At 40.8% G+C, this 24,655-nt stretch overlaps 1 long non-coding RNA gene across 1 annotated transcript in view; it reads right to left on the reverse strand.

Moving 5' to 3' along the window:
* Nucleotides 1–373: 373 nt before the first annotated feature.
* LOC143671568 (uncharacterized) overlaps nucleotides 374–24,655 on the reverse strand; it is an 86,567-nt gene continuing 62,285 nt past the window's right edge. Inside the window, exons 6-8 of the long non-coding RNA XR_013169602.1 lie at nucleotides 9,746–9,830; nucleotides 8,121–8,599; nucleotides 374–1,274 (exon numbers count right to left, since the gene is read on the reverse strand). This is a non-coding gene — a long non-coding RNA (uncharacterized LOC143671568). The remainder of the gene's footprint in view (nucleotides 1,275–8,120; nucleotides 8,600–9,745; nucleotides 9,831–24,655) is intronic.

Below are 24,655 nucleotides of genomic sequence, written 5' to 3' on the forward strand. Positions count from 1 at the left end.
AATGCAGGAGGATTTCCCTAGGAAATCCTTACAAAATAAGAAGCCAGGGGAGAAAGTTATCAGACATTGCCATGTGCCTTTCCAGCTCACAGAAGTGTTCTGGACCCTCTAAATCAATCTTTCTTAAATGAGGGTACCTTTCCCTGAATGCCTCAGTTTGGACATTTTCATGGCCTTCGAAATGCAAACTTGCAACTTCATAAATTCCCATTTTTAAAAGCCATCCCATTTCTGGTATAATGCATCCTGGCAGCTTTTATAAACTAAAAAGAAGCAGTGCCTGTAATCATGAAACCTACAACCGCAGATACTGAAGCCGAGAGAGAAAGAGAGAGAGACAAGAGAGAGAGAGAGAGAGAGAGAGAGAGAAAGAGCACCATTAACTTTACCTGTTCTTCATGGACAGTTTACATGGCCCCCCTCTGCAGCCCACCCCTACAGAGGGAGACCCTAATCCCACATGCATTCCATCCAACCTTCCATAACAGAGTCTCTAGACTCTTCGGGATCAGTCTAATAGCTTGGAAATATAAGTAATGGGAAGATGAAATGACATTCATGGAATTTAATAGGATGGGAAGTAAAGCTTCCATTCTGACTCCTGGTCCACTGTGCTTCCTGATAGAAGATTGGGGCTCAAGCATTCATGTGCATAAGGATTATTTCAAAGGTTCCACTCCCAGAGATTCTGATTCGGTCATTGAGAGGCAGCCCCGAGAATTCTGCTGGACTCCCCAAACCTGCTGGTGATGGTGGCACTTTGAGGAGCCCCTCGCAGCAGAAATGTGACACCCACATGTCTGACATAGGTATTCTCCATATGCATTAAGGACACACAATTGCTTGAGCTACTGTAAGTGGTTTTTAAACAAAGACACTCAAGCAAAGGGAAAAAGTTCTAAAATAACGAGAGCCCTGTTAAGCAATGCTTCCTTTCCCAACTCCAGTGTAGGGAGGCACCAAGGAGCACTCAGGAAACACTGGAAAATAATTATTCCTACACATAAAGCTTTCATCCTTCAGTGGAAACAGACACAGCCAGTTGAGATAATGCAAAATTCTAAACCCTGCAAATTATTTGTAAAGAAATTTCCACTATAAGAATTCTTTGTGTGTGTGTGTGCACATGTGTGGCTGCTTGTGTGACATCCATTTAACAGGTGAGGAAATGGCTCCCAGTGATAATTCTCTGTCCACACAGCTGGCACATGCATCCTTGCACCATCTCTCTGCAGGGGTGGAAGCTCCAGGCTCAGCCCCGTCTGGTTTCTCTTCTGCACAAAAGCAACACAGATAGGTTTGCACAATTAGTCAACAGAGAACAGAGCAAAAATGCATGGAGAAAATAAAAGCTCTTCCCCAGGAGATGTTACATTTTCTCCTTTCCACTGCTTTATCCAAATGCCTCCTACCTCTTTATGCTCTTGTTTTCCCCCAAATGACTCCAAACTCTTAACCATTTCTTATCTTTGACCTCTACATTTTCATTTATGTCAGACTTCTGCTGCCTTTCTGGACAATCAATAGGTAATGTTGCGAGATTCTAGCCTACCTATCCACCTGCCCACATTTAACCCTAACATGTATTTAGAGGTAGAGACAGGGGAAGCTTCTAATATTGTCCACACATCCTTCACTCCATACCCGTTTTGACGAGTGTTCTAGTTTGCAAGCTGCTGGAATGCAATGTACTAGAACTAGAAAAGCTTTTAAAACGGGGAACTTAATCAGTTACAAGTTTACAGTTCTAAGCCTATAAAAATGTCCAAACTAAGGCATCCAGGAAGAGATATCTTATTTCAAGGAAGGCTGTTGGGTCAGGAACCCCTCTGCCAGCTGGGTAATCATGTGGGCTGGCATCTGCTAGTCCCTGGCTCCTGAGCTCCATTGCTTTCAACTTCGGTTCCTATGAGGTTCCTCACTTTGCTTTTCCAGGGCTGACTTCATCTCTTGGCTTCCCTTGGCTCTCTCCAGGTTCTGGCTTGCTTCACATCTCATGCCAATGTCTGCTGGGCTCCAAGCACCTCCAAACATCAGTGCCTCTGTTCTCCAAGTGTCAGCATCTGTGTCAGCCCTCTCTCTGTTGGCTCTGTCATTTCTGACTCTCTCCAAAATATTTCTTCTTTTAAAGGACTCCAGTAAACTAGTTAAGACCCAGCTGGAATGGGTGGAGTCATATCTCCATCTAATCAAAGGTCACACCCACAATTGGGCATGTCCAATCTCCATGGAGATACTTTAATAAAAATTTCCAACCTATATATTGAATCAGGATTAAAAGAAATGGCTTCCTCCCTAAGATTGGATCAGGATTAAAACATGGCTTTTCTGGGGTACACAGTACTTTCAAACCAGCACAACCAGTGACCATGGCTCTTTACTTTCTCCTGACCAGGCTGCCAGCCTTGCTGCTTGCCCATATCCTGACAACCTTTGAACCAAATCTGGGGATTGCAGGACTGCTGATGTTGTAACAACCCAAAAGCAAATCAAAATGGAGAGGCAACACAACTTCAGTTTAAACACTTGCTTCACTGCAGCTTTATTTGCTCAGCCCACTGCAGCCTCCAATACATCGAATGTACAAAAACCAGGTCAGGGACACAGAGTGCATTTAAAGGTGGGGTTGCCACAGTCTAAAATCCATTGAGATTTGCTGGATCACAGGCAAACACCTTTCAATGAGGACGGCTGGTCGGACGTGGCATCACTGGAAGATCTAAAGCCACATCAAACCAACAGCGGTTGGAGGCACTAGGCTGAGTTTAGGATGTCAGAGAGAATGGCAGCAAGTTCCTCCATATGCCAGCACAGGAACAGAGACCTGAAGTCTACCTGTCTCGCCTGAGGCTCATGAGGACAGGGCGTTCATTGGATTTTTATAAGACGTGCCAGTGTGGCACTCAACCAGTTTCTATCATTTCTTCACACAAATATCTGGTGACCACTCATTAGAAAGACATGTACTTACATTCTATTGGGGGTAAACACACTTATGATATTTTAGTGTTTTCCCCAATTTGTTACTTGGAATCACAAAACGTGCAACCACACCTACCAAAACCAACACAGAGAGAGAGAGAGCCAGCACAATCTCCTTATCTTCTTCTTCAAGGACAACCTATATGACCCCGTTCGGTAGTGATGTTTTTGTGGTCAACACGTTTACAAGTTTTTAGGATTCACAATCATTAAGATCATTTTAATGCCCAACAAGGGCTGGAGAGAAAAGAAACTCAGGCAGCAGGAGAAAAGTGGAATGGGGAAAAGGACAACTTCAGATCTTGATAAACTTGACTACTGCAAATATCAATACTGCCACCCTCTTCCCTCTCCCCTCTCTCTTTCCCCCATCTAAGCAGGTGCCTGTTTTTTCCTGCAAACAACTTGTCTCAGATAAAATGTGCATTGTATCACTCATCCAACTCATTTCAAGAGCCTGGTCAAGTGGGATATGAAACTCATGCCCTCATTCCAACTTGGAACTTGGGCTATAAAGTTTTGGTATCATCCAATTTCATTCATTTAACTTCTCAAGCACTTGTCCTGCCTCAGCACTTCTTGTAACCACTTACACATGCAATTATAGCAGCCACATTAAAATTACAACTCTATATTTCCTTCATGAATTAGGGTGGCTTTACTTGCAACGGTTTTTCAGGAACCGTCATCTGAATGCTCTGTAAATAAATATAATTATCATTTAAGTGATGAAATTCCCATTTTAGGAAAAGGGCACGTCTGCATTTTTTTTCCCTTGGACTGATACTTTCTCATGTGGAATTTTTATTTTAACCAGAATAGGGGACCCCTGGCCATTCTATCCGTGGAACAATCTCTGATGGTAGAAGTTTCTGCTAAGCCAGCATTCAGCATGCTTGAGGTTTGCTGTAACTTCCAAGTACAGAGTCATCCATTGCTTAGAATCAACTCTGCATCACTACTGCCCTTCTCCCATCTCCAGAACCTTGGGGGCAGGGACGTTCTCTAGAGTGAGGAAAATGTGTTCATTTTGCTTAGAAACTTGGACGCATTTCAGAAAATCTCATACACACTGCTGTTCCATACCCCTAATAACTAACAACAAAAAAAGTAACTCAAAGTTTTAGGTATATTTGGAGTAAAAGTTTGCAGTAGAAAATGATTTATAGCATTGGATTTTCTCCCTTAAAAACAAATCATCTGTTATGGAATCTGAAGATTCCAAAAGCCATTCTGTAATTCTTAAATAATGGTTTCTGGCTCACTCTGATACCAAAAATGGATGTCCAGTGAATGAACAAACTTGCCTCTCACAGCAAACAGTTGGAAAGATTCTAATTCTGGACAGATAATGTTATATGCTTGGTAAGAATATTTTGAAGAAATAAGAGAAGAATCTGGCAAAAGACAATGCTTTGTTGAATTTTCTGACTTATCGTCCTATAATGCAGAAAAACAGAACTTTTTTACAGTAAGGACAATTTTTAAGGTAAATATCCTGCAATTATTTCATGAGTCATTATGAAAGACATGAGAAAATGAGCAGATCTTAAGGTCCCACATTTATGCATTCCATCTAAATTTCTTTGCATGTTCTTTCAATTCAAACAGAAAAATTCTTGACCTGTGATGATAAACTATGAAAGCGTTCTGGTAAAATATGCAAACCATTGTTTGAAACAATAATACGTTGCCTGATTTTTCCTCTCACCCGGCTATTTAGATATCACATAAATACAGCTGTCCAAATCAGTGGAATGGAAAGGAAATTCAAATATCCAGGTAGAAAATGAAAACTGACTCACTGATCAAACAATTGTAATTCAGCTTTTTTCACTTACTGACTTGCTTAGTATCATATAACTATGCACTTATTTTTCATTGCATCGACTTCCTACAGTATTTTCCCTGTGGGCAGATTAAATAAGCTTTAGATCTGGGATATTACTCACTTATAAAACTATCAGTGTGTTTTTGATAAGATCACAAATTCCACCCAAAAGAGTCCATATTCTTGAAACTCAAGCCTTTTGCAATGCTGAAAAAATTGAAATGCTTCTTTGGGTTTATGAATTTCTAGAAAGCCAGAAAAGATTGTACTGTCTAGCTCAGACTTAAGCTCAATGTATTTGTGCATGGGCAGAGAGAAAGGCAAATCATTAATTCAGAACAATGAAAGCATTTTTAGGATGTACTCATGGGTGAGGAACATCAAAAAGTAGAGAAGAGAAAAAAAATAAAAGAAAGTCTGATTTTCCGGCATATTTTCATTGAAGCATTGAGTAATGAAAATGATGTCATAGTTACATTTTTCTTTCATAGTATTAGGTGAATAAGAAAAAAACAGAAAGGTATTATTGTAAATGCTCACCTTAAGTCCTGCTGTGCCACGCAAGGGACAACAAAAACTGAGAATCTGGGGGAATACCAGGCATCTCATTTTAAAGAATTTTTAAATGCACACGTTTTGTTTAAATTCACGAAAACACATATAAAATATGTGGAATCCTTTCAAGTCATCTCTTTGGCAGCTTTATACATGCTCAGAGGTGCTTCTTCTGATCAAACATACTTGGAACTTCCTTCTGGAAACATTCTCAGAGCCCAGAGCTCATTCTGTGAAGTGCATACCTCGCCAGCTTTCCCTGTGACCCTTGTTTTGTTAAACACACGATTAGGACCATTTCCACAGAGATAAATCTCTTTCCCTTCCAGAAGGATTTGAATTTTGTAAATCCTCAAGGGGCATTGTGCTGGTTTGAAAGGAGGTATGCCCCCAAGAAAAGCCATGTTTTAATCAAAATCCCATTTCATAAAGGTAGAATAATCCCTATCCAATACTGTATGTTTGAAACTGTCATCAGATCATCTCCCTGGATGATGTGATGTAGTCAAGAATGGTTCTTAAACTGGATTACAGGATGACATGTCTCCACCTATTTGGGTGAGTCTTGATTGGTTTACTGGAGTCCTATAAAAGAGGAAACATTTTGGAGAGAGAGATTCAGAGAGAGCAGAGAATGCTGCAGCACCATGAAGCAGAGAGTCCACCAGCCAGCGACCTTTGGAGATGAAGAAGGAAAACGCTTCCCGGGGAGCTTCATGAAACAGGAAGCCAGGAGAGAAAGTTAGCAGATGACATCGTGTTCGCCATGTGCCCTTCCAGCTGAGAGAGAAGCCCTGACTGTGTTTGCCATGTGCCTTCTCACTTGAGAGCGAAACCCTGAACTTCACTGGCCTTCTTGAACCAAGTTATCTTTCCCTGGATATCTTTGATTGGACATTTCTATAGACTTGTTTTAATTGGGACATTTTCTCAGCCTTCGAACTGTAAACTAGTAACTTATGAAATTCCCCTTTTTAAAAGTCATTGCATTTCTGGTATATTGCATTCCAGCAGCTAGCAAACTACAATAGGCATCTGAACAAGTGGCAGGAAGTAAGCTTTACAGCGTCATCGGGAATTCAAAAATGAATTCCAAAATGTAATACTTTACCAGCAGTTGTGTGTGTATACCAGAAAGAATAACACACTGACCACTGAATGTCCTTTTACACCTCCAATTTTCACACCAGTAGGAGCCGAAAGTCTTAATAGAATGTTTTCAAGCGACATTTGCATGCTAATACTCAAAGGAAAACACAGCAGAGTCACCACAGCTAAGAGATTTAAAATAAAATAATCCAATCAGTTGAGGACTTTTGAAGAAGATACTACTTCTCTGTTTAAGCAAGCTCTGGCCTGACTTGCTGCAAGGCTGTTTTGTGGCTGGTTGATTAAAAACATCCCTCCGTTGACTGCCTCTATGGCTGATTACATCTGAGAACAACTAAAGTGTGTCTCCAACGATGAGAGAGTCCAACCAGTTGAAGGCTTTTAAGGAAGAAGAGAGAATTTCACTGCTTCTTCAGCCGGCGAGCCTCCCTATGGAGTTTGTCCAGATGGGAGCCACCAGCTGCCCAGCCTGCCCTGAGAATTTTGGATTCTTCCATTCCCAAGGTTACATGAGACACCTTTATAAATCTCCTATTTACAGATCTCTCTTGTTGATTCTATTTCTGTAGAGAACCCTAACACAAACTGCAAACTTAGTAAATTCCCTTTCAAAAAACAAACCTGGAAATTCCAAGGCAGGACACTATTTGGTCCACTCCCCAAATCTGTGCACCCCAAGTTGCAATTCTGATACCCCAAATAAATGCTTTTATTGCAGTTTGGTTTCTTATTTTTCAGCTAACATGGTTGAGATTCGTAAACATATAAAATAAGCATACTTACCCATTTTCCCAGTTTATCTATTTAACACTTTTATTTCCAAAATTTTTTTTACCTGGGAACACCATTGCAAAAATACAGATGGATTGAAATGGTGAAAACAATTTTCATTTTAGCCACTAACTCCTCAGAGGCTGATTCTCACCTTTCTCTGTCTTTTCATGTTTGTTTGTCTGTTTTTTCTGTTTCTTTCTTTTAGTGCTTCTCGTGATTCTCTCTAACGTTCAAAATAATATCCCTCCCATTCTTGATTAATTAACTTGAAACAATTGACTTTTGACTGTGTTCCTTTTTCCCACCTTCTAGCTTTACCTATCTGTGTTTTATTTCTCATACTTGGATTGAATACTTTTGTTGACCATAAGAGACCAACTTAAAGGTTTATTTCTTGCTCCATGACATAAGGATAGATTATGTTGATATCCACAGCAGGTAGGGTTAGAAAAGGCAACCAGGAGGGAAGAAGGAAAACACAAAGGGATGGGGGGGTGCCGGGGGGTTGGGGGAATATAAGGGAGGAAAGAAAAAAAGAAAGACATCTGAGAATAGTGTTGTCCCACCTTTGAATCCATGGCTCTTGTTTGATAAATACGAAAACCTCCAGCTCTCTTTTAAATGTTCTTAAAATTAAATTAAATTGAATTTCATCTTTAGAAATAATGGCTTCTCTTTCCAATAAAATGGCAGGCTGGTTTTCCCAGTCATGCACAATGCAATATCCTAAAACAATTTAACATATGGGGTAATTTTTTAAAACTCTGGTGCAGAATAATAAGGAATTATCAGGTGAAATAATATTATGCAGCTCTGGTTTTAATGACATCAATCTTACTTTGCTATGAAAAATTATCCTTCAACCTACCATGAGATGCAAATAGCTGGTATTGTCTTCTATTTTTTCATCTGTTTCAGGGGTCATGAAAATAGGGTCCATGAAGCCAAATCTGGCCTGATGCCTGCTTCTGTAAATAGTATTTTATGATTTATGGCAGAGCTACACCCATTCATTGATATGTTTCCTCATTCCTTTAACATTGCAGTAGCAGAGTATGCAAGCAGATACAGAACCCGTTTGGCTCACAGGCAAAACATTTACTCTCTCAGTCTTCATTGAAAAAGTTTGTGGACCCCAGATGGGTCTACGATATTCTAGGGGGTGATGCTGCAGATTTCCTTTGGCAGTTCCCTTTGATTTGCTCTCTCTCTCATTAGACGTTGGAGACTTAATTACACTATTCAAGGAAAGGAGAGAGTTCTGAAATGAAGGATGGTCCTTCTCCAGTGCCTGTAAATTACGCTTTAAAATCCACAGATCTCTGCATGAATTATCCTCTCGAAGATCTATAATAGAGAACATTTGAGAAAGCAGTAAGAGTTAATAGCAAAAAAAAAAAAAGAGTGATCCTTCATGACCCATTTCCTTAAGAGATTTAATAATTACAAGGATTTAATTTAAGATTTTAATAGAAACTGTAAATAATTTAGGTTATTGCCTAAATGATGTATGTCATACCTGATAGATCCATCAAGTGACAAAACCCATACTGATCTTTCAGCTCATTTCTGTTGCAACACTCCATTTCTCTGGGGGTCTTCCATAATCCCTATATATTACTAAGTTGTTCAGCACCAACTCCCGACCTTCATTATACTAGTGTTTCCAACAGTTTCACCTTCATTCACCTGCTGCTTGTACCTCATGGAAGAGCCTCCACCAAACAACCGAGAGGGAGCAGGCATGGACAACTCTTCTCCTCTTTTCAATTCATCTGCAGGAAGTATGAGGCAAATGGCAAATACTGGACAGGTGAGCTCCTCCAGCCAGGGAGAGTCTTTCCATTTCAAGTTCTACTCATTCCTGCAGTCTCAATCTGGGCACTAAGCCTCCTGCAGAGGGTGAGCTTGTGTCCAAAAGATTTGGGTCAGCGTCAAGTAGAAATGTCATAGTATCTGGTGCCATCTAGTGGAACCGACTTGTTTTCTGAGCCACATTGAAAGGTGTTCCTTTACACCAGACAGCTGAGAGGGGCTCAGAATGAAACAGACAATCATTTTGCAAAAATAATCGCCACTGGCACCTGTATAACTTCTACATAAAACGAGCCTTACTAGATCCCATGATTTCCCATAGAATTTGTTTTAGACCTTAGCTATGTTGCACAATGACAGACCTTTTCTTCATCACACCTCACCTTTATCCTCTCTCACCTGGCATTCTAAAACAGCACCCCCAAAACCAGCCTCTCCATCTCCAATCTTGCCTCCAAATCTTGACGGGATTCCTTTAAAAATAATATAATAAGATGTGTGCCTATCCTTCTGAATTCTCCTGCTTTTCATCAAGCCCCCAAATGTGAATCCCTAAGCACCTGGGTGAACATTTAGCAGAGTCGACCAGCTGGGGGTAGCAGCTACAAGACCCCATTCATTGGGGTGGGGAGAGGGATGGACAGCTTGAAGTTTGGCTGCATGGGGGCAGAAGCTCACCCGTCTGTTTTGTCCCCTGTTGTATCCTTAGAGCCTTCAGCTTTGCTGGTACCAAGCAGATCCCAGAAATGCACTTGTCCACCATCTACAGGATGAGAAATCACGGCAGCCTTACCTGGAAGACGTACCTGACAACAGGTATCCTTCCCGCAGCTAATGTGCTAACTCATTTCATGTCCCAGCCCACTCTAGGAGGGAGGGAGCTGCTGTTGGGTCACCCACTTTTCACAGTTGAGTAATTGAGGCTCAGAGAAGTTTAGGAAGTGGTCCATGGATTCAAGTCCACAGGTAAGGAGAAACCCAGCTCCAGAGTCCTTCCTCTTCAACAGCATAAAAGCTCAGCCATCCCCCGGTACAATCGCAGTCAACGTTTTTACAGGAAAATATATCATTTGATCTGAATCCTTTGCCCAGTATTCCTGCCTCGGCGAATTACCTATAAACCTTCTGTGCCATTTGAAAGTATTCTGTACCCCAGAAAAGCCATGTTTTGATCCTGATCCAATCTTGTCAGGGCAGCTGTTTCTTTTAATCCTGATTCAATACTGTAGGTTGGAAACTTCCGATTGTGGGTGTGACTTCTTGATTAAATGGAGATGTGACTCCCCCCATTGCAGGTGGGTCTTGATGCATTTCCTAGAGTCTTTAAAAGAGGAACCATTTCAGAGAGCTCAGAAATGACAAAGCCAATAGAAAGTTGAGAGCAGAGCTGACACAGATGTGGACACACGGAAAAGAGAGACACAGATGTTTGGAGATGCTTGGAGCCCAGCCAACATCACCATGAGATGTTAAGCAGCCAGAACGTAGAGAGATCCAAGGGAAGACAAGAGAGGAAAACCAGCTTTGGAGAAGCAAAGTGAGGAACCCACAGGAACAGAGGCTGAAAGCAACAGAGCCCAGGAGCAGGGGACCAGCAGATGCCAGCCACGTGACTTCCCAGCTGACAGAGGCATTCCTGACCCATCAGCCTTCCATGAAATAAGGCACCTTTCCCTGGATGCCTTAGCTTGGACATTTTTATACATCTAGAACTATAAATTGTACCCTATTAAATTCCCCTTTTTAAAATTCCAGTTCTGGCATATTATATTCTGGCAGCTTGCAAACCAATGAGGATTGTGTACCTTTTCAGAAATGCCTGCCTGAAACTGATGTTTTCTTTCATTGGTTCCAGAGTTGCTCCTACTTTTGTCTCCAAAACTTGAGAAATCTTGACTTCTGGAAAATCATCACTGAGTCAAGCTCATTAAAATGGCATTACCTTGCTTCTACGTGATTTAATGGTGATAATCCCCAGACTTTTATTTGCACAACTAATTAGGTTATGTATTAAATACTTTCAATGTAAGGTCTAATGTTGAGTGCTTTGGGAATGAAAAAGGCAATATGTAAACACATTTTTTTTAATGTTGGCTCACATTGAAATTTATTGCTTTTTTGAATATATGTTATTTTTCACAAAAAAGAAAAAAAAGTCAATTGTGATAAAAAAAATAATTTATTCCTTCTAGCCTCCTCTATTCTGGAGCAGCTAGAAGGAAAAATCTGAGAGGAGTATATGGTAGCCTGTGACAAACTCTGGGATCTGCTGTAATTACTTGTTGAAAAGTGCTTTGAAAACTTACTTTTCTCTTTCTTTGGTTTGTATATATGTTATATTATACAATAAAAAGTTAAATAATAATGGATCATTATTTGGTTTTTTCTCATGTGAGAGCTAGATGACTGCCTTTAGAGCAAAAATAAATTCCAAGTAGTGTGTAGTCACCCAATGAGTAGCTGGAAATAGGTGGGGAGCCTTGGAGGAATTGGGGTGGATATTTTAGTTGCATTCTTATTGCTTTGGGAAGAGACAATTCCATCCACACCATTCAAATGCCAACTAGAGTAGCAAAAAGAAGGTGGAAGGATGAAGTAGAAAGAAGTAGGACCAGTTCACCCTCTCTCCCTTCTCCATCCCCAAGCTGTGATCTGAGAACAGAACTTTCCTTTCCAGAGTACACCTCTCTGCTGAGATAATTTGTGTATCGACCACCACCTGCTGAATGGAGTTTTGCTGAGTACCTAAAGGTCCTGGAGACCCCAGACCATCTGCTGTCCTTCTGGTTGACAAACCAAAAGGCAGGAGAAGCTCTTAAGAATGCTGTGCTGGTTTGAAAGGATTGATGTACCCTAGAAAACCATGTTTTAATCCTAATCCCATTTTGTAAAGACAGCTGTTTCTTCTAATCCCTGTCTCCATGGAGATGTGACTCAATCAAATGTGGGTATTAAACTTGGTTAGGTGAAGACACATCTCCTTCCATTCCAGGTGGGTCTTGGTTAATTTACTAGAATTCTTTAAAATGGAAGTATTTTGGAGAAAGCTTCAGAACCGCATAGCCACGAGAAGCAGAGAGTCCACCAGCCAGTGATGTTCGGAGATGAAGAAGGAAAACGCCTCCTGAGGAGCTTCATGAAACAAGAAGCCAGGAGAGAAAGCTGGCTATCTTTGCCACATGCCCTTCCAGCTGAGAGTGAAACCCTGAACTTCATCGGCCTCCTTGAACCAAGATGCTTTACATTGGACATTTCTATAGACTTGCTTTAACTGGTCTTAGAACTATAAACTACTGATTTATTAAATTCTTCTTTTTAAAAGTCATTCCATTTCTGGTATATTGCAATATCCAGCAGCAAGCCAACTAGAAAACAAATGCTATCTCCCAATGAACCATCTCAGAAGAGCCACCCCGATTCCAAGGCATCGAGCTTGTGCTACGTCTCAGCTGTGTCACTTCTGTGCAATTAAGAGAGCCTGAAATTTCATTTCAGCAAGAAACCCTGATGACTTGTATTACTTCAACTAAAAAGGAGGAGGCCTGAGCACAAAAATGACAACCGCCACCAACAGAAATCACTATTACATGCAACCGTCCAAAATGTAACAAAACTGTGGATATTAATAACTTATTAAAAAGCCCACATCAACTCTCACTTTCTTGTTATATTTCCCATTACTTACACAGATGATTTGCTTAATATCCTGCATGCACAACACTCTCTTTTGCCAGAAGGGTGATTCTAGATAATGTTTTCACTTTTGCCGTTCTTTGCTTTTTTCATAGCATTTATTTCCTTTGCTTCAGTGTTATGGAGTGGGAAATTCCATGCTTTCTTTTCTCCTTTCTGTATTTCCAGGCAAAAGGTGCATTTCATCAAACACACATATGCACGCTTTCCATAATTTCAGACAACGATGACATTATTAAACCCCAACTAATACAAATTAGATTCCAAAAGCATGCAGAAAACCTCATCCTGCTCCAAGGAACCCTGTAAGATGGAGAATCACTTACCTTTGTTTGAACTTAGCCTCTTCCTAGGCAGGATTAGGCAATCAAACTGGAAAACCATCACGTTCTTATAATCTTGCAATGCATTGGTTCTATGGACATAGGGGGCTTGAGCTCTGAGCTTAAGGCTGCTGGACCTTAAACGATGATTCCGCTTTGTTGCTCCCTTCATACATCAGAGTGGCCATATGACACTGGACCCTTAGAACATGCCAAATGCAAATTTTTTCTTGCAGGAGGCATATTTTACAAAGAAATTATGGGCCCTGGGACACCCCCTCCTGGTGGTGACTTCTGTGTTGTTCACAGCCAACACCAGGGACCATGAAAACCAAGTAAACCCTGCTTGGTGACAGTAGATGGTTCCTTCAGAAGTTACTTTTATGTCCCTGTTGTGTTCAAAGGATGAGAGGGTAATAGTGCCTTTTGCCAGTAGCAGCCTACCACTTAACCATTCCAGCCAACTGATTCCATTGGCTTCGGTTCCTTAATGGCTCTTTCTCTGTTACTGCCTCTGGCAACTACTATTAGAGGGAATCCAAAGTAGCTCCCCTAATAGGCATGCTGTTTATGAACTCAAGCCAGACCCAAATAACTAATCTCTCCCACACTTTCACCATCCACTCTTCTCTTTCCTCTCCCCTCCCAGTGCAAGTCTCACCCAGATCCTCCCCAGTTAGCACTTTTGTCCATGACTGATAGGAATTCCTTATGGAAATTCAAGCCCATGATGGATTAATTTCCTAGAGCACCATAACAAATCGCCACAAACTTAGCCACTTGGAAAACAGGAACTTATTCTCTTTGGATCTAGAAGACCTAAGTTCAAAATCAAGGTGTCATTTGAGGGTTGTTGGGGAGGCTCCTTCCTTGAGTCCTCCAGTTTCTGGTAGCTCCAGGTGTTCCTTGGCTTGGGAAGGATTTAGGAAAACTAGGATGATGCCTTCTAGAGATTTTTAACTTAATTACACCTGAAAATACCTTTTTCCCCCAAATGAGGTCACTTTCACAGCTTTTGGAGGTCAGCACCTGGACACATCTTTTGTGGAATTACCATTCAATCTACTACACATTAATAAGAAATTCATGTTTCTAGTGGCTTTAGAAGGCCTATGCTAAACAGCATCCATTTACAAACTAAATAGCTCCTCATCCTTTCTAGAAAAGATCACATCTTTTTCTCCTTCTGTATGTCTCCCCATAGCTCTGGCTATCTCTTGTAACATAACGTCACAATCTGCCTTTTATGACTTGGTGACAATCTGCCTCCTCAACCCACTTGATTCTTGAAAATAAACCCAGGCTTTATTTACTAGAGAATCCATACAATGCCTTGCCCATAATAGGCACATAATACTTGGCAAAGTCGCATCAATTTTATATGAAGTATTAGCCTCTAATTGTTTTAAAGAAAAACAAATAGCTGTTTTTCTACATCATTGCTGAGTTATTCTCTTGTTACATGTGCCCTTTACCACAAAGCCATGGGGATTTTTTCATTTCATACATCATTTGCTGAAATGCCCTTTGAAATGCCATGGAACATGGAGCTTTAGGAAACAAAACGCTGTGGAAAATAAATTATTTTCTCTCTCCATACTGGGACCCGAGAGTCTCATCTTATTAATGGTCTCAGAGACTCTGACGAACAGCCCTGGCAGTTCAAGGCAGCTGAACTTGAGCTTAACAGGAACCCTCATTAATCAGAAAAAAACATCAAGGCTGTGGCCACGCCAGCTGGGAGTAGCAACCCTGCAGCAAAATCTCCCAGGACCCAAGGAAAGGGCTTTTGGATGGAGGATGCATTGCTAAAGCATACGGCACATCACCTTTTCATCCTGGTCCACCTGAATAAAGTAGCCTATGCATGTAAAACATGCCTTGTTCTTTAGGATAAGGCTAAGCTACTTGAGCTGATAAAGCCCAAGTCTCCGTGGCTTCACCCATACCGAGTTACATCCAAAATGGATGATTCTGGTTGACCGCTTATGCTCCTTCAGGTATTGATTCAGAAACCCAGCATCCTTCCACTTTGGGTCTCTCACCTGCAACCCTTCCCTCAGGTACAGTCTGGATACTGATATTCAATCCATGGGGAAAGGATTGAGAAGACACACCCTTTCTTACCACCTGCACCAGAAGTGATGAAACCTATGACTTCTGCTCACACTCCCTTGGCCAGATGTGGTTCCATGGCCCCATCTGGGTGCCAAGGGGTGATGGGATATAGGAGGCTGGCTAACAAAGGCACAAGTGCAAAATCCATTTCCACCAGTAACAAGGACCCCGTGCAAGTGGGGCACAAAGCTTCGGTGGCCACGTCTGCCTCAACTGTACTTTGGAAGAAAATTTCTGCTCTAGACCAAAACAGTTTTCATGTCTACTTGAGATTCCATCCTTTACAGAATCACCTCTATAATTCATTCTTTTCCTCAGTGGATCATGCTTTTTTTCTCATGGAAACTGGCCCTGAATACATATTATGCTTTTGATGCTTGTTTTCTCTAGTTATACTCATGCCTTTAAGTTGCCTCCAAACCCAAATGCTGATTTGATTTGATATTTATTTTACTGACTTCAATTAGCTGAATGTGGGAGAAAAATCCCAAGATTATGAAACAGGATGGACTGCATCCCAAAACACCTCCTCCTGATGGTTGGGACCCAGAAAGTGAGTATTCTGAAGGAACATAAGCTGAATGAGGACCACTGACAACATGGAATACGAGAGTGGGCTCCATGCTTCCCTCCATTCAACTACGACTTATTTCGCATGTGCCGCGTTGAAGACAAGAGCCAGGGACTGGGAATAGAAACACGTATAAGATGCAGGACATGCCTAGGCTTTGAGGTTCTCACAATCTGTAAAGAAAAATCATTATGGAAAATTGTGGTACATACCGTAGCACACATATGTGATAAATAGACCAAATGGGCAAAGAGAGATTCTTCTGCTGTGTAATACTTTACAAGCAGAGAGGCTGAGAGATATTTATCCCATCATAAAGGACCTGGGTGGTTTAACAAACTAAGACAAATGGCATTCCCTTTCTGTAGATAACTCTGATAGGAGGATGATGGATGATAATAGGGAAGCTAAGGCAGCATCGAGTCCAGTGCACAGCTAGCATTCTCAGATCCTATTGTTCCTTTAGCCGGGAGAGCAATTTGATCTCTTACAATCACATGGAGAGGAACAAAGGAAAGTTACTGAATAGACTAGAAGAACGGGATTTTCCTGGCTTGTTTTTGCAGACAGCCAACCTATTCTTCACACCAGCCTCTTCTACCCTGAAATTCAACTCTATTAAGCTCTGGGAAGAGTGATGAATACCTCCGAGTATTGTGTGTGTCTTCTTGATGTCACAGTGAATTAACATAACATGCTGCAATTAGGCAGTGAGGGCTTCTCTCTCACTCATCTTCCTGACCTAGCAGTGAGTGGAAATGTTCACAAAACCAGGGCTCTGTCTGGTCCACCTCCCCCATGAGGGACACCCTACTTCTTATCCATCTGGGGAGAATAGGCACGCCTACACTCTGATTCCTTATTTCGGCATCCATAAAATGGCGCACACTACTTTGGAACCATGCATACAAATTGTGAGGCATCCTCTTTGGAACTTAGTCATCCTCTTTGGAACTTAGTCATATGCTAATGCCATCCATTCATTTGCTGTGTCCCTGGATCCAAGGATTGGCTTGTACCCAATGACTAAACTGCCTTCCAAGCCTTGTTGGACTAATGACACCTCAAGGGAATTAATTATTCAGATTAGAAGGTCATATTGAATACCAGTCATGATTGTGTGATTGAATACCCCAAATGTTGTTCACTTTCCTTTTACATTGACAAGGCTGACTTAGTCTGTGATGCTGAAGGCACTGGTGTTGGGTGAACATCATTTCAGACAGTGGAGATCACTGAAAAAAAATCCCTTGGATACACAGCAACCTCCAAACATGAGATTTCATGCCAAAGTTCCTCCACCTCACAGAAGCTGTCAGAGAAGCAGGCTGTGCAGTCCACAAAACAATAACCACTCTCCAGATTTGTGTTTTAAATATAATTCCCCCAGCAGAAAGAATTGTTAGCATTATAGACTGAACAATGAAATTTTGCATGATGCGTTGAGTATTTTTTTTACACAATTAGCATGAAAATAAACCCTATGGTGACATTCTGAGTGCAATTCTCTTGGTGTCAGGGCATTTTCTTGAATAGAAAGAAACTATTAAAGAAACTCTGGTCATTTATCTTTAAAGTGTATTTGCATGCTAAGTGATGCCTCTTAAGCAAACACTTAAGAATGTGTAACCCTGAATCCCATTCATTCTATCCATCTAGGTGTGACTTCATTAATCTAATTCCATGTAGACTGGCAAGTACTTGAAATAAGAAATTACAGGACTGCTATTTCTAACCCTCCTCATGAAAACTATCAACCATGCTGGATGAAACACAGAAATACTCAGATTCAAAAATCTGAATGAAGGTAGTCAGAAACATTTGCTGTACATTGAACGCAGAGAAACCGAACTTCCATTTTTACAAACTTAGTCTAATGTGAGATGCACCTATAAACACCTGCGATACCCCTAAAGTACAGATGAACTGAGGCCATTCCCAAATAGAATTCCCAGATGACCCACACAATTGTGAGAAATAATAAATGTTTATTGTTCTAACTTATTAAATGCTGGGGTGATTTGTTATGCAGCATAAATGAATTGCTAGCATGGTGAAGCCAAGGCAATTATATCGAGGTAATAATTTGTGAAGACTTTCATGCTACTTATTAAATAGATCTGGTTGTCCTTCCAGTCACATGGCGTGACTGCATCCCTCTCCCCCTAGGAGTTCAGTGTGGGTGTGTGATCACTTTGTCCAATGATAAATGAGCACAAGATACAGGTGTCAACTCTGGGTGAAAGTGTTAAGAGCCAAGCTTATTTGCCACATTCATTCTTCTCATATCGACAGAAAACAACCACTCTCCGCAAGGTGATGGATCCATCATCCCTGCTCTCAAAGTAAAGACAACCCAAGCCATGAGTGAGATATCTGATGCCATGCTAAACCTACTGAGCTCTGTGGTTATTTGTTATGAAGACACAACCTAGCTCATAACTGAGACATAACCAAATAAAAGCAGAAAAATATCTGCCTCCTGGATTTGTAACCTTAAGCAATCCTTCACCTACATTTGCAGCTGAACATTGCATTCCTTCGGTAGTCGAAAAACCCTCAAGCCTACAATTCAATTGAAAGAAGTTTTGAGCCAGTGCTGTCTCTGGTTGCCTGGCATCAATGAAATTACATCAACTGTCAGGATGAGCCTACCTAATTCCCAGGCCCCCAGAGATTTATGACAGATAAAATTCCCCAAACAGGAGGGTCCTGGGGATTGACTAGAATCCAATTAAAATCCTTGCCACCTTGGAACGTTAGAATGGGTCCTTGTTTGGAAACAGGGTCTTTGCAGATGTCAATAATTAAGGATCTTGAGATGGAATCATTCTTGAGTATGGGGGACCCTTAATCCAATATGACCAGTGACACACAGAAAAAAAGGCTGTGTAAAAATAGCAGAGACTGGAGGAAAATACCCATAAACCATGCAACACTGGGACAGCAAGGAGTCCCCAGAAGTTAGGAGGGGCAAGGAGGCATTCTTCCCTAGAGCTTTATGAGGGAAGCAAGCCTGCAGACAGATTTCAGACTTCCGGTCTCCTGAACAGTGAGAGAATACATTTTGGTTGCTCTAAGCCATCCAGTTAGTGGTAATTTGTTACAGCCATTGCAGGAATCTAATATAATGAGCTTGCAGAAAAAGCAGTCAATAATAACAACAAAATTTTAGACATAGAATATTGTTTTCATTTGCTAAAGCTGCCAAAACGCAATACGCCAGAAAGGGTAGGCTTTTTCAAAGGAGAGTCATTAGGTTCCAAATTTATAGTGCTGAGGTCATAAAAATGTCCAAGCGAAGACATGAACAAGGAAGGCCAATGGCTTCTGAAGTTACTCTGTCACATGATGACAACTTCTGGCCCTTTTCTCCTGGGTTGGTTTCAAAATGGCTCTCTCAGTGCCCGTGGTTCTTCGGGCTTCTCCTGGATGTTTTCTTTCTCTCTTAACTTCTCTCAGCTCTGAGCTGTCTCCAAAATAGCTCTCTTATAAAGGACTCTAGCAAGTGGATTAAGAACTACCTCGAATGGGCCAGAAAACATCTCCTAATCAAAAGGGCTCACTCACAATAGATCTGCCCCCACAAGATTGGATCAAATGAACATGGCTTTTCTGGGGTACATAATAGTTTCAAACCAGCACAAATATGTATGTTTTATATAGTTAAAGGAATAAAAAAAGTGTAAACGTAGGATAACACGATACTATAAGAGATAACCAAAGGAATTAAAGAACCACGTAGAACTTCTAAAAAATGAAAGACATCATAATTGGGCTTTATAACTTTCTGTACAGGTTTGACAGTTTCATTGGATAAAGGAGAAAATTGAACAGGAGAAAAACTTCATTCATCTGCATAAATGACCCAGAATGCAACACCAGGAGAGTGAAACGGGGAGAACATGTAAAAATTGTCAGCAGACATGGAAGATGGAGTAAGGTCTAACATATATCTCACCAAGTTGCCTAAAGAAAGAAAGAAGATCATCTTTAAAGAGATAAATCCTGAGAATTTTCTAGAGCTAACCCCAAACTACAGATTCAGGAAGCTCAGTGAATCAATTCATTATCTAAAAATAAACGCATAGCAGAGGACATTCAGGTGAACTGCAGGACTCTTACACAAGCCGAAGCTAGGAAAGCAGTCCGACAGGATGCACAGACTTCCTTCAATGTCATTATATTTTAGCTTTCATCTAGATAACAACAAGCCAGGAGAAGAGAAGACAGCTGAATCCTATATCCAACAATTGAGTTGCTTTTTTTTTTTTTCTGTTTTTTAATAATAAAAGTCATCTTAGCATTTTATACCCAGGGAAAATATTCTTCATGAGGATGAAAAGAAAATATTTTGAGGTGAAAAAAATGAATTTCTTTTGCACTGGAAGATGTCCATTGTTGTGTAGAACACTATAATCCCTCAAAGGATGTCAACTAGAGGCTACTGGTTATTTTGGACATGAAATTTCAAACCATGGCTACGTACTTGGCTGACATTCCTTCTGGTGTCTGCTACGGAAGGGTTGAAAATTTTCTCCAATAATCGCATCATCCCTCAAAGTGATGCTGGTCTGTGAGCAAACCCTTCCCCAAATCATCTATTTTGTCCCATAAAGGAAAGGCAGAGAGATGAATTTCAGACAGGAGAGTGACCTCATGTGATGAATAAAGAAAGTGCTAAGTATGCAGGGAATTGAAATTGGATGGGTGAGACAGTGACAGTAATGCCTGATGGTGTTTCAAAAGCAAAATTAGTACAAAAATTAGGAAGCTACGCTTGCAGTTTCTTTATTCCAAGGTCATCATGCTCTTCTCAGAAGGTAAATATATGAATTTTAGATTTGATAAGTTAATGCAGTCTGCATGTTTATATTTCTTTTAAAAATTGGAGTATAATATATAACCAGAAAATTATTGAGTTAAAAGAAAACACTCAGAATATATAATTAAACTGAAAACAAAAGACCAAAACAGAGAGAAGGTGAGAAACAGGCAAAGGGCAAGACAAATACAAATAAACTAATTAACTGTAGAAATAAATCCAGGTAATGATATTATGTGGGACATAGCCTCGCAGCCATCGTTGTTGGAATATCTTGCAGCCTTTGTCAAACCATTGATCAAAAATCTATAAAAATTGGATACCATTCCTTCTGGCATTTTCATTTTCAAATATTTGCTTCCACATACTCATGGAGGACAAACCATGTTCACTGCAGTTTTGACTATAGTGGGAAAATAAACAAAACTCAGGAAACAATCTAAACATCCATAAGTTAGGATCTGTTTTTTTTTTAAACATTATGTGTATTAAATACTTACAGATTCTCATTAGAAATAAGGTAAAAGTTGATCGGTATGTACTGATATTAAGAGATGATGTATACATGCATAAATGTCATTCAATACATGTTAATTCAATGAGTGAAATAACAAATGAAAGGAATGAGGGAGAGGGATCAGCCTTCTTCTCTGTACGGATTACACTGATAATGACAAATGTATAAAAGACAGATAAATGATAGAGAAAGAGACAAATAATAGATATAGATTAGATAGATCATGAGAGACAGTTATTAGTTGATAAAGAGAGAGATAGGCAGAGAAAGATGATATATAACAGATAGGTATAGGTTAGAGAGAGAGAGAGAACGATAGACTCATATAAAGAAGGAAAGCCTGAAGTGTAACGAGATGCAAAGCACGACCCCATTTGCTCAAAAAGGGTTTATACATGATATTCTTGGGGAGTCACAAATGTACTTTTCCCCAAAGGAAAGCCTCCTGCCCTGAACGCTTACGTACATGACTTAGGAAAACTTACTCCCTCCTGCTCTGCTAAGCCTCATGGGCAGAGGCCAGAAGTAGGGATGCTGGAAATTCAGCCCCCATTGCCTCATCATTCCAGAAGCAATCTGCTGCTGCTGGTGAAACGTGGTTCCCAGACACAGAACACACAGGAAGCAGAAGACATTCTGGTTCTTTCTTTGGTGAGAGCCATGCATCCAGCTGGGCTCTGCTTGCCCTACCCATCCCCTCTTCGGTGATAAGTGAAAGTCCAGCCACTTCCTGGCCATTCCCTGACCTCTAGGAGAAGGAAATGTTGGCTTCCTAATCCACATAGTTCATGTCCAGGGCAGTGGACCTGAAAGTGAGTGGCCACCTCTCCTTACATTCATATCTGACAGGATTTTTTGCAAGCACCTAGCTCTTTAGAGTCTTTATATGTGAAATACAGAATTTAGAGACCTGTCTTCTGATGGAATTTAATTGATATAGTTGGTTATGCCCAGTGAATGGAGCTGAGTATTACAGGGATGGAAAGGGGAGCAGAGAAAGAGAGTAGAATTTTATGTTTTGATTTATGCTCTGTTCCTATACTTACTAATCTTATGTATTAGTTTACCATTTAGACTTCTTTCAAATCTTTTAGATATTTTTTTCATAGACCTCTGACATCACGCCCCCATTCTTTCCCTTCCTGAAATACACACACATAGAAACACATAAAGGCACACCCAAAAATACATCCTTCCCGGGAGTTTTCTAAAGATTAAACAGTAAATAAGTACTTGCTAGTCAATTCTGAGACTTCCAGCTCTGCCATGGATCCTGCCTTCACGTAGGTATGTCTGCATGAAAGAGTCCCGTTCTCCCTTATTCCTGGTCTCCCATCCAGCCAGAATTTCTCTGGATATGTGTCAGGGAAACCTTCCACCCACATCCAATTCTACTCCACCACAAGCTTTTGAAAATATCTTACCAGAGACATGAGTATTTGAAACGACAATTTGCCATCTATGATTCCACAACTCTCTATCTCAATTTAAATGATGATCAGATATACCAGCCTCATCTCAGATCTAGTCAAAACTGAATGCTTCCCCCAACCGAAATCCCTCTGCAAGGTTCCCCCGCCTCAGTAAACCACAGCTGGCTCCAGTGCTCATCCAGAACTCTGTGGCCAACTCCAACTCTCCTTTCCTCTGTCTCTTACTTTCATCGCTCGCCAACTCTTCTTGGTCCTTCTTCCTAATTCATACATGTGTTGGTCAACTTCTCTTCATCATCCTTTTATCCAAGACCCATCACCTCTTGGCTGGCTCAGTGCATTTCCCTACATCCAGGCTTGCCCCATTCTAACCATTCTCCCCTCAACATCCAGAACGCTCTTAAAATGTCAACCTTGCCAGGCCATTGCTTCCCTCAAACAATTTGCATGACAGAGGCATCATCCAGAATCTGGTTTCTCCAAGGCTTACTTCATTTTTTACCCACTTTAGCTCACTCAAACGCAGCCACTTTGGACTTTTTCTAACTCCTCAATTTCCCAAGCTCTTTCTATGTCCATTGTCCTGATATTTGGGTTCACCCTCTGGAACGCTCTTCCAAGGATGTTTCCTGCTCATCTATCAGAAATCTCCTTAAATAGGGTGCAACACAACCATACTCCCTCAGTGAAGTCTGCTTCACCCCATTATAGGTTCTGATGCCACCCTGAAGTTTTCGTTTCCATCACTTATTGCAATTGTAATCATTTGTCTGATTTTCGTTTAGTTTCTGTCTCCCTCGTCAATAAGCGGTAGGAGATGAACGATCACGTCCTCTGACTTGACTCTTCTATCCCAGAGTATTGTACAGTATTGACAACAAAAAGTACATGCCCAATTGTGCTGGTTTGAAAGGATGTATGCCCCCTATAAAAGCCATGTTTTAAACAAATCCTATTTCATAAAGGTAGAATAATCCCTATTCCATACTGTATGTTTGAAACTTTAATCAGATCATCTCCCTGAATGATGTGATTTAGTCAAGAGCTGTTGTTAAACTGAATTAGGTGATGGCATGTTTCCACCCATTTGGGTGGGTCTTGATTAGTTTCTGGAGTCCTATAAAAGAGGAAATGTTTTGGAGAATGGGAGATTCAGAGAGAGCAGAGCAGAATGACATAGCCACGAGAAGCAGAGTTCACCAGCCAGTGACCTTTGGAGATGAAGAAAGAAAATGCCTCCCGTGGAGCTTCACGAAACAGGAAGCCAGGAGAAGAAGCTAGCAGATGATGCCATGTTTGCCATGTACCCTTCCAGAGGAGAGAGGAACCCTGACCATGTTCACTATGTGCCTTTCCAGATGGAAAAAAAAACTCTGACTGTATTTGCCATGTGCCCTTCCACTTGAGAGAGAAACCCTGAACTTCATCAGCCTTCCTGAACCAAGATATCTTTCTCTGGATGCCTTAGATCGAACATTTCTATAGACTTGCTTTAATTGGGACGTTTTCTCAGCCTTAGAACTGTAAACAAGCAATTTATTAAATTCCCCCTTTTAAAAGCCATTCTGTTTCTGGTATATTGCATTCTGGCAACTAGCAAACTAGAACACCAATAAATATCTGATGACCCATTGATAAATTAACGAATGAAATGGACAAATGAATTTGAGGGAGCATGACCAGCTTTCTCTGTACCGATTACATATCAATGCTGCACTTCATCAAGCATCTTCTTTGGTGTGGTGTGTTTTTCTTTTTACTTCTTCTAGGAGTGAGTGTGATCTCCCAGCCTTGGCTTCCCGTGATCAACTCCAAATCCACTGGTGCCAATAGCCTCTCTAGCTGTTGCTATGGTTTCCTTTTTTGCTCATAATTAAGCTGCAGCTTAATGCATCAGCAAGTCTTTCTATGGCACGGACTGTACTCCTATTTGTAATTGCCTCTCTTCAGTCTTCTGAGAGAGAGCTCCCAGGGCACTGTGTTGCTAAAATCCTATACTCTCATCATCTAGAGAAATTCGGAGGGAATGCTTATTTCAGAAATATATTTCTAAGTCTCCGTCCTTTGCCAGTATTGAAACATCTTCCCCCATTAAGAAAATCATAGAG

The sequence above is a fragment of the Tamandua tetradactyla genome, chromosome X, assembly GCF_023851605.1.
Source record: "Tamandua tetradactyla isolate mTamTet1 chromosome X, mTamTet1.pri, whole genome shotgun sequence".
Lineage (NCBI taxonomy): Eukaryota > Metazoa > Chordata > Mammalia > Pilosa > Myrmecophagidae > Tamandua > Tamandua tetradactyla.